Below are 12059 nucleotides of genomic sequence, written 5' to 3' on the forward strand. Positions count from 1 at the left end.
TGACAGGAAAGAGCGTTCCACTCGTGGTGATTTATCGAAAAGAGGATAAGCCAGACTTGAACAGGGCAAGAATCGGTCATTTCATCTGAGGTAAGTCGTCTAACGCCACTATTTTCCTTCTCTTCACCCATTTTTCCATCTCTTAAAATAGAATTCAACATTTTTATCTCTCCTCTCGACAGGAATTATCGTTCTTTATGATGTTAATTTTTCATTATATGACAATGAACGATTGAAGGTCAAACTTAAGGTCATTATGCACTGCACTGCGAAATAAATGTTCAATTACTAACATAATTAGCAATATGTAGCCTATAGTGAAAAAGCCAGTCATATTCTAAAGAAAATTAAGTCAATTGACAATAATAGAGTTTGCATACTTATTTTTAACTGCACAGTAAGAAATAAATTTATTTTCAGCTCCCGGGCGTGACGTGATAAAGAACAGCCAAGAATAACAAAGAGTGCATTGAAACCTCTATTAAAACACAAAAAGAAGCAACTTTTCTAAGAGAATAGTAATCAGCTAAAACAATTAACTCTCTTACACCATGGTAAACTAACATAATTGTACTTTTGTTCCACTAGTATTTAATAAGTTAAATTCATTTTTTAAATTATTTTATTTGTAGCTTAAAACTTTTTTTTCACTTGGTCATAGTACTATCACTAATGCCAGGGCAGTACCCGGAGGACCATGCCATGAGAAACCAGCTGCTCAGTGTGATGGATTAGGGGCAAGGAGGTCTCGAGGATATCGTCTCGATTAAGGCGGCGTGAGGGTTTCGGCATGAGAATGTGTAAAGAGGGGCCGAGCTGTAGGGTTAGAACGGATCGATATGTTGGTAAACTTATGGAATCGAGAACGGATCAGTTCGTTGGCAAAAGGTCGTTGTGGATCGTGAGGTTAGTTGAGTTTTGCCGATTTGTTTAAGGATTTTTGTTCGGATGCATTCGACGATGGCTGGCAGAACCGCACAGTCACGCCCAGTATGTCCAGAATGGTCGCAGCAATGTCTTGTACACAGACAAAACAGATTTCTGTCCTACAGTTATTCACAGGTTTCCAGGTTAACCTGTTGTATCTTAAGACTTCAGCGGATATTCCACATCGTTCTGATGTTTAGTTATAGCCTTAGGTATTTGACCTAAGTGGAAGTGAGGCTAGTGACGTGGTATGGAGCTTTGACGATTTATCTGAGGACTTGATTGGAAGGATCGGATGAGCTGGATATTCGATAGCTTGGCAGAACTCCACAATTCTATTCCGTATTTCCAAAGTGATCACGGCAAAGTATAAGTTTTAATTAACTATACTTTTTATCTAAGATTTGGTGAGAAGGAAAAGACCTTCGGCTAAATAAGCCGCTGCTTTAACCACTTGAGCTATCCACTAGGACACCAACTCCTTATCTCAACCTACAACCTTTCGAATTTTCTCTCTTATTGCCATAATTTCAAATAACGTGTAATCAGGATTCGATTCTTGGCGACTTACTAAGTGGCCACGTGGAGCTGTTAACGAAGTACTTCTGTAATTATTAAAACATATATGTTCAATATTCATAATTGACCTATTAATTATTTTAATTAATTATACTTTTTATCTAAAGTCTTGGTTGAGATGAAGGTCGTGGGTTCGAATCCCGCTCGTGACGCTAACGTTTTCATCTCAACCACAACCTTAGATAAAAAGTATAATTAATTAAAATACTTGATAGGTCAATTATGAATACTAAACATATATGGATTATGAGTATAAGTTAGTTTAGTGTTCAGTAGTTGTCCAAATCTTCTGTTAAGTTCTGGTATCTTAATTCTTGTTTGGGGATGCCACGTCTATTGTCTAGGTACAGTCCTAAATATCTGACTTTCAACAAAATCAGTATCTCTTTGTTTTTGATGTACGAAGGGCAAGACTATTTGTTTCAATGAGAACGTACACTGAGTACAGTTTCCTTCATTCTTGTCACTTTTTACACCAGTCTTCGATAAGCTCGAGCTGTCCTTGGCTGTTGGAGGTAGCTTGGATAGGTTTCGAGTTAGAGGACAAAATTGCGGTATCGTCCGCGTAGTTGGTGATGATGATACTAAGGCGTATAATATCAAAGGTATAAAGGTAACGACAAGATCTAAACTGAAGATTTGGACCAAAATCAGACAAGACGTAACAAACATTACTTCGACGTATTTGGACATATGGACGGAGTTGTAAGGTTCCACTAAGTCTTCAGAAGAATCCAAGCTCTCGACTACCTCTCTAAATTCACTATCCACAATGACCTTAACCCTCCGTTAAATAATTGTGGTTCTCTGCTTTGTCAAATTTCACTCCAATGTTTTAACCGATCCTAACTTTATTGCTTAATACTGCTTACCATCCGGGGAACCATCTACGTCGCCTCAAACGACAATGGCCTCGAGACCTCCTCGCAGTGCTAGCCTCTTTTTATGGCAATGTGACATTTGGTCGGGACATCTTGGGCTCCTTTGGGCGAAGTAAGCCTCCTACATTTCACCTTTGAGCCAATTGTAAACCATGAAGGTCAAAAAGAAATTAACAAAACATTTGTGAACATGTAAATTTCCTATTCTCGTTAAGTCGTTCATTGCCTTGACTTCTTTCATATTTGAATTTATAACCCTAGCAAAACAAGAGGATAATTTCGACTTGAAATTGATGAAAAGTAAGCGGGCGCGTCCTTCGAGCGTTGGCGAACTTTTGACAGAGGACAGGTCGGCAAGCCTTCTAATCAATCGAAAATGTGGACCATTTATCCACAGATTTACTTATTTTGTGTTTTCCGAGTTTTCTAATTTACCCCCAAAGACAGCCTTAATCCTGAAAACCGACCCGTGGAAGAAAAGAAAAAAAAATGCCGGGTTGAAAAAGGTCGGCAGTTGCGCCCTATGATTCGTTTATAAATAATCTGTTGGCTCTCTTGTCCATGATCTCGGACGGTATTTCACTGAAATTCGGGTCGAATTTTTATTTTTCGGCTCTTATCTAAATTTAGTTTTGAAATCTATTAATCCTCCAATTTTAAACCTGCGATCTCCCTCGGCCTCTATGTCCTCCTCGTAATAAAATAAACTTTCTAACAACTTCTAGACGTTTTCTATTTACAGATCCTAGATACAACACTGTAACATTTCCTCTCAGTCATGTGTAAATTGTTACTGCTTATCTCTAGTAGAAATTAAACCCTTTAGATAAAATGTCGTTAAAGGAGAAAAAAAAGACTTCCTTATTAAATTTTATTTTATTTTTTTGAACAACTTGGACAACTGACGAAAAACTATATCACAAAAATCCTAACTTTTTTTTCAAGAAATCCTTAAAAAGGGTTGACTAGACGTTGAGCCCGACCCGCCTACACCTCGGCCTACGATCGGACGTGGGCCAAGCTCCCAGTAGAGAAAACGTAATTCTATGAAATGGACCTTATTTTTACTGAATTTTATATCTATTAAATGAGAAAATTGTGTTTATCTACCCTAAAAAAAAATTTTCACTGACTAATAATAAGTGGTACGGATATGAACAGTTTCAGCTGTATCCAATCTTTTTAGTTGTTTTTCAAGAATTTTCCTAGGGGAGGAAAGAGACTGACAGGAAAATAAGAGCTTGGATTTTGGGTTTATAAAATAATTAATATTAAAAAAATTATTTGATAGTTAAATGGTCGAGGAAAACTGAATCATAAATAATAAATTACAGATTGCAGTCGTTGTTTATCCTCTGAAGAGTAAACATCGGAGCGTTATCTACTTGATCCCATCCTCCTTGTATTTCAAGAAGTGTTATATTCAGTTCATTTATATACTGCAAATAATTTTTATTTTCTCAACTCTGATCATATTACTANTTACAAGTGGTAGCAATCAGATTACTCTCCCCCAAACCACTTACGATCTGCACTATCTACTTTCCTCAACAACTCTACCTACACGACCTTGAAGACCTATTTCATCAACTTCCACCACCATTAATACTTCTAGGAGACTTCAATGCACACAACTTTCTCTGGAACGGAGATCATATCGATAAAAATGGCAAAAATCTCGAGGCCTTCATCGACAAATATCAACTGAATATTCTAAACTCGGGAAGCCCCACTCATTTTTGTGCTCGCTCAGGAAAACTCTCTGTAATTGATCTCAGTATTATTAGTCCTTCACTCCAGCCTCGCTTTAACTGGTACACCTTAAACGATCTTCATGGAAGTGATCACTTTCCAATCCTAATTAAATCAAACCTCCATATCCCTCTGCATTCCCCTCCAAAACGCTGGCAACTTCATAAAGCTGACTGGACGAAATATCAAAATAATGTTCATCTTAACGATCTTGACCTAAACGAATCCAATATCGATGTCCTAATCAATGATTTAAACAAGAGAATTCTGAACGCTGCCAACTCAACCATTCCGAAAACCAATCCCAACAAATATACCAAACTACCAACTCCCTGGTGGACCCCTGAATGCTCTCAAGCCATATACGAGCGCAAACGTACATTACGAAAATTCCTTCGGAATCCCTCCACATCCAACCTTCAATTATATTCTGCTGCTAAAGAAAACGCCCGACTCGTAGTCAAAAAATGTAAAAACCACTCATGGTCAAATTTTCTTTCAAAGGTCAACCGACATACGCCAATTAAGGAATTTTGGTCCACTGTCAGAAGGATTATGGGTCATGGTTCTTCCCCTCCGGTATCCGCCCTCCAAAATGGAAACAATATAACCACAGATCCTAAGATGATAGCTGAATTGCTCGCTAAAACTCAATACGAAACATCAGCAACCTCCAACTTCTCCTCTGATTTTATTTTAATTAAAACTGCAAAAGAAGCTACCCCTTTACTTTCTGATAACTATCAACATGATGACCCGCTGAATCTGCCTCTTACCTTTGATGAATTTACTCATGCACTATCTTCTAGGAAAGATACTACTCCTGGACCTGATGACCTATGCATTGGGATGATTAAAAACCTGTCGCACTACCAAAAGCTCACCATCTTAAAAATCTTCAATAAAATTTTTCTCGAGGAAAAATTTCCCTCTGTATGGTCCACCGACGCCCCAATTATCATATTTTAATTTCTAATTAACCTTTTTTTACTTCAAATTAACCCTTTTTGAATTGTAATTTATTTTCACATGGGCTTGTAAAAGTCCATTTATTTTATAATTTAAAAAAAAAATCGCAAATCTGCAGTTATTTTACTTTCCATGCTTACATAGGGGGATAAAAGAGGCGGTCACAAGACCTGAATAGTTCTATTGTGCTCCCCTGTTTTTATAACTTACTGGCCGGTATCAGGTTGTTAATTAACCTCTATAGCTTTGCCAGCGGCTCTTTAGTGTAGGATCTTGCTTGTCGTTTTTGCTGTCCTAGTTGCACCTACAAGAACCTGCACCTACATAGACCTTCACAGAAACATAAAATGTGTTCTGCGGCCTCTTCCTCTTCCTGGCAGTGTTTCTTCTGTCTGTACTCCTATCCGGTGCATGTGCTTTGGCAGTTCCCTGTCAGGAGTCCAACCAAAACCCTGATTCGGTTGCGGTTGGCTCCCAGTAATTCCTTTGTAAGTTTTGCGGATGGCCCTTCTATGAATCTCTTCGCGTGCCCGTGGTTTTGTTCCATCAAGTTTTGATCTGAAGGATCCTTGATTTGAAGGATCCATTTTAAGATGTATCCTTTTATGTGGCAGGATGCTAAGCCACAGTATGGTTCAGGACCTAGAGAGTCCAAGTTGGCTCCCTCTTTGGTCAACATGTCAACCCCTATGCCCCGAGTGCCCAAGATCAGATCATTAGTGTCACTACCTCCGTCAGTGCTTCCATGCAGTTCCAAACACCCTTTGCCTTCACCTCGCATGAGACTAGGGCCTTTAGTGCTACCTGGCTGGCAGAGAAGATGGCTATCTTCCGCGAATGTATTCCTAGTCTTTTTATTTCCCTGGCGCAGTGTTCAATCGCTATGATTTCAGCATTGTTAAAAGCTCCTTCTATGTCCATAAAAAGTATAACAGCTATCTCGTTGTCGTCTATGTACTTGGTTAGGTATTTACACAGATTATCCAGGGCTAGTTTTGTGGATCTCCCTGGTTGGTATGCGAATTGTCGCTCACTGAGAGGTTTGTTCTTCAGTGTTGTCTCTCTAATGTGGCTCTCTACCGGTCTTTCTGTTTTTAACATGAATGGTGTGAGACTGATAGGTCTGTACGAGTTGGGCTTGTAGTCAATCGATGGGTCGTCCTACGTATGTACACCAGTCGTATCTCTCGCTATGTTTTAGGAATGTAGCTACACACGAGGCAGGCTCTGAATACCCTCACTAAGTAAGGCTCTTAGAGAACCTCTTAACCTTTTTGTATTAGCGAGTAGATCCAGTCAACTCCTCGCGCCTTGTATGGGTTAAACTTCTCAAGTGCCCAGCTTTAGGCTGTATTTTGGCTGCCACCTCCTCCACTCTTCTTCTGTGAGTCTTTTTAGTTTCGAGTCTCAAGGAGTGGATTGTTTCTGCTCCTGGGAAGTGATTTTCAATCAGCAGATAGAGCGTTTGTCTTCCGTTTGTGTGAAGCTTACCGTCTTCGTGGGGAAGTTTACCTGCCTCCCTGTACCATCCTTGAGTAGGGTTCTGTGTATGCGGGCAAATTGAGGTGTTTCTGTGATTTCCCTCACAAAATTTCCGTCACGAGTCCCGTTTTTCCCCTTTTGTTTGTTGCTTTTCGGATTTTTTTGTTGTACTGGTCAATGCATTTCTGTATGTATCCCACACATTAAGGGCCTTGGCTCGGTTGAACAAAGTCCTTACTCGAACTCTCAGTCGTTCTGAGAATTTGTTCCACTAGTCTGTTTTACTACGTTTATTTAGTTTTCTTTTTTCCATGCTGTTTTCGGTGTAGAAGCCTATTATAGCGTTTGTTCTTCAAATTAGCTTTTTTAATTACAAATTAATTCAATTTAAATTGAAATTAAACTTTTTCTAAATTTCAAATTAACATTTTTACCTTCAAATTAACACTTTCTTGTGCTGCCTTAAAAAAATTAGCAGCAAACAAAAGCATGTAACATAAAATTCCTGTATATTTGAGAATTTTGTTTTTAAATAGAAAATAATTGAGCTCTTTGAAGTATCTATTTATATGTTTTTTTAAGTCTCAAATTGTCAGAATAATCCTTATATTTATTTAACTTATATTTTATATTAAATTTTTAAGTTGAATTGTTATTAATTTTCAGATGGTATTTCTCATAAATACCCATTTTATATATTTTTTATTCTCAAATTAAAAGAAGAATGCTTTATTTTTATATGTAATTTTATATTTGAATTTTTGTTAACTTCCATGTAGCATTTCTTATAAGAACAAATGTTATGCTTTTAAAAGCATTCTCAAATTAAGAAAAGAACCTTCTTACATAAATTACATAAATCATAATTTAAAATATTTTTAATTAATTTTCATGTGGTCTTCTAAGAACCCAATTATTTTACATAGAAAAAAAATCGCAAATATACAAGAATTTCACTTTACATGCCTCCATTTCATACCATATCGTAGGTTTTTTAATGCCTGAAAGAAATAGTTAATTTGAATATTTTTAAATTAAAAATGGTAAATTTGAAATTTAAAAAATTTATTTAAAGTTAAAAATGGTAATTTGAAATTAATTAATTAAAAAGATTTAATTTAAAATTAAAAAAGGTTCATTAGAAATTAAAGTTATAATTTGAAAATAAAAAAGTGAATTTAAAATTAAAAAGAGTTAATTTGAAGTTTAAAATTTTTTGAAATTAAAAAGGGTTAATTTGAAATTAAAAATTATTTTCAAGTTTAAAATGGTTGTCAATTTGATAAAAGGTTAAATTGAAATTCGAAATAGTTAATTTGAAATAAAAAATGGATAATTTGAAATCAATAAGGGTTAAGTTAAAATTTAAAAAGCTAATTTGAAATTAAAAATTGAAAATTTGAAATTAAAAAAATGTTAATTTGAAGTTAAAAACGATAATTTGCAATAAAAAAGTTTAATTTAAAATTAAATAGGGGTAATTTGAAATTAAAAAGAGTTAATTAGTAATTAAAGTTTTAATTTTTAATGTAAAAATGTTAATTTTAAGTTAGTATTTTGCATTAAAAAACTTTAATTTAAAATTAAATAGGGTGAATTTGATATTAAAAAGGTTAATTTGAAATAAAAAGCGTTAATTTGAAGTAGTAAAGCTATAAATCGCAGGCAGTTGGTCTCTTGTATTATCACATACATGTGGGCTATGATAAGTTTATTTATTATACACTAACAGACAAAAAATTCCACCCAAATGATTTTGTTTTCATTTTCTCGATAAAAGAAAATTCTACCCTTAAGTATTCTCATTATTTTTATCAATAAATGTTGTTTATGCTATGTTTTAAACTGGGAATATTAATTACACGTAAACACACTAAATCTTTAATCCAAAACAAGGATAAAGGATTTTGCAATGTTTACTTTTTAAGGTATTTAAAATTTTTATTCATTCTCATTTGAATTCTGAATTCTAAACTGTTTAGTTTTCATCTTTGTTTTCTTAATTTCAATTTTTAAACTTCAAAATATCACTTAGTGCTGGTGTGGCACTTATTGATGATGGACTTTCCATCAAGTATGCGGTTGTCCCCATCAGAGTTCCCTGCGAAACACTGCGATGTGTCCCAATTTCTGAACGCACTGTTCCAAGAAGATTAAATCAGTTTGGACCGATGGCTTTTCGCCCAATAAATGAGAACAGAGATGCACGGCTCGCATTTGCTCAAGAACACAGCCATTGGTCATTGGACGATTGGTCTGCTGTACTTATTACAGATGAGTGTAGATTTGCTCTACGATCTCCAGATGGGCGTGAAAGAGTGTGGAGAAGGCGAAATGAAAGGTAGGAAGCTTGTAATTTTTCCCAGAGCCAACCTTTTCGACGTAGCTCAGTGATGGTGTTGGGGCGGGAATTTCAATGGAAAGTTGCACAGTTGGTTGTTTTTCGTGGAGGGTCTTTGACGATCACTCGCTATGTGGATGAAATTTTGGACATCATGCGTTGCCAATCCTCGATGAAATCAACGAAAATCCTACTCTAATGCACGATAATGCCCAATCATATGTCGTTCGCATAGTACAGACGAACTTCAACAGCATAACATCAGGGTCTTAGCCTAGCCAGCCCGTTCTCTGGACTTGAACCCCATCGAAAATTTATGGGATAATCTCAAAAGACGTATAAGAGCACGTCCATCACCTCCTGATACATTCCACGATCTTGAAAAGACTCTTCGGGAAGAATGGGCTAATCTCCAGCAAAGAGACATTTCATGACTGGTACAAAGTATGCCGAGGCGTCTTCGAGATGTAATTAAGGCAAGAGGAGGAAATACGCGATATTGAAATGTTAATTAAAAATCTAAAACAAAATTAAACAAATTTTATGTCCGTATTTTTTTAATTTTTTCATTTTCCTTAGCAATTTACTGTTTTTTTACTTTTAGACAAAGACTCAATTACTAAACGTTAAAAAACGTGAAACTTTGGTTAATATATAAAAATATATACAACTCAAGTTATATTACAAGTGGGCGGAATTTTTTGCCTGTCAGTATATTTTCTACTTGCAAAGCCGCTTCGTTTTTTAAGTGATTCCTGTTTTGATTTAAAGACGTTTTCGATGAGTTTTATGAAAAACAGAAAAAGTGCCGGTTTGTTACCGGTTTGAAAATCAAAAGATGACATAATGAGTACAAAAACATATAAAAAGGATTGCATGACTAAAACAGGTGAGAGGGCAAGGTCTGCGCTTTGGATCGGCTGTAACACATTCCCTTATAAGAAAAGAATCCGCTTGGTCCCAGGGACACCGAGTCGGTACTGCGTCCCTCCGATAGCTACTTTTTTGAACCTTTCTGAATGCTTGTAAACGGTACGAAAAACAAAATATTTTAAACAATAAAATATAAAAAAACCACATCGAAAAATAATACCAATTTTTTCCTAAATAACTGGAATGGACTATCGGACGAATTATTGACAAACTCTGCCGGATTGTTTCACTTCGAACATTTGCAACCAAATATCATTGAAATTCAGTCCAAAAGGTGTGCAATATTTAGCCATTTGTAATGCAACTCTGGTTATCTCTGGGCGACAATAACTAATGAAAATAGACTTAAGAGGGTACAAAGCTGGACTGATTGCATGGACATACACAGGGAGGACATGTCTTGCGTTTTGCCGCTAAAAAATTTATACGAATTCATTCCGACCATATTTGAAAGAAGGAATGATATTGACAGACAAACCATGTCGCAAACACAGACAGGCCTCAGTCAATTCATCCCTAACCAAGCATGTCTCTAACCCTAACCCAACCTAGCCGTAACCTAATCCTACCGAAACGAACCAAACGTAGCCTACACCGTCCCTAGCCTAACTTAACCCTAACCATACCTAACTGAACCAACTGTTTCGGGCCAAAAATATATACTAACACAAAACGAAATAAAAATAATGAAAAAATCGCTTGACATCAATTACATATTAATCAACATCCTACAACAGCGTTCTTATCTGTAACTTTCTTAAGATAAAAACTGTAACCTAACCTAATCATTCTTAACCTGACCTAACTTAACCTAACCAAACACTTGCAAACTCCATGGTATCGCGGAAAAAATCTTTCCAACCCAAAAATATTACATGTTAAATAAAACCAAATAAAAATAATTTTAAAAAACACTTGTTATTAACTACGTTCAGAGCCACTTCACAAGTGTATAGACAGACAAACCATACGTAACCTAACCCAGCCTTAACCCTAGCTAACCCAACTTAGGGAAACGTCATTTCCCTACCTAACCCAACCATTTCTAACCTAACCTAACTCATGTCTTAACCCAAGCGCAATCCCCGACAACGCGAAAATATAATCGCAAAAACTATCGCTCCAGCCCGAAAACAAATCCATGTTAAATTAAAAAAAGAAAAAGAATGAAAAAATAACAGTTGTAACCAACTACAAATCTAATTAATTAACATCCTATATGCTTCTCATCGTTAATTTTCCTAAGATAAAAACCCACCCTAATTTAATTATCTTAGATCATCCAAAAGGAAAACAATTTGGAGTAAATTTTGTACAAATTTAATTAATCAAAAGCGAATATAGTCCGGGGGCTTTCCAATTTGTTAAAAGATCAAATTAACCTTCAACTGGAAAAACGATATTTTCCTTTAAGCAAATTCAGGTTTTTGGTTATTTAGAAGCTGAACTTAACAGCCGATAGAAAGAAAGGGGCTTGTACCCGTTGGCGATTTATGAAATTCCGAGGTTTAACCATTTTAAACGTCAGAGGTCTAAATCGTACCGAGTTAAAAGGCTGACTGAACTGTTTTAGGCCCACTTGTCTCAATTATGTATCAGATTAAATCGGGAGCCGTTCGTGAGTAGGAAATGACAACTGTTTATACAAGGTTCATTATTTTCACCACTCCCAATGACCAAAACGGGCGATAGACGTGCCAGTCGATGCACTCGGCCGAGTGCGATGTCCGATCTTTTCGCCAAAAGAGGAACATGATAAAAACATAAATTATAAACCATCAGTATGCAAATTGGAAAAAGGGGCGAATGAACACGAAAGCGTTTTTCGGACGAACAGCTAGTTTCTTTCCTTTAACTCTTAACGCCAAAATGTAATTTTTCGGGAGTTCAAAGGGTTTTTGGTTTCTGAAAGAAAATTAGTTTGAAATTAATTGTACGCCTATGTGAATTATGTTTGTTTCTAGAATCAATAGTAAATTATTTTCGTCTGGTTGTTCTATTTTTGCACCGCGTTGGCATCCATACTTGCGCCCCTCTCCCCTTCGTGCCAAATCCAGTATAAGCACCACTGGTTATTGTTTGTAACTCGAGGTTAAATAACATTTAAACATTTTTAAAAAACTATACCAATCCATTTAAGAGGCCTAATTGACTGTTCAAGATTCTCTGCCATTTTTCATTTTGCTTACAAAACA

Source organism: Cimex lectularius, unplaced genomic scaffold, assembly GCF_000648675.2.
Source record: "Cimex lectularius strain Harlan isolate CLEC.00 unplaced genomic scaffold, Clec_2.1 scaffold60, whole genome shotgun sequence".
In the NCBI taxonomy this organism is placed as follows: Eukaryota; Metazoa; Arthropoda; class Insecta; order Hemiptera; family Cimicidae; genus Cimex; species Cimex lectularius.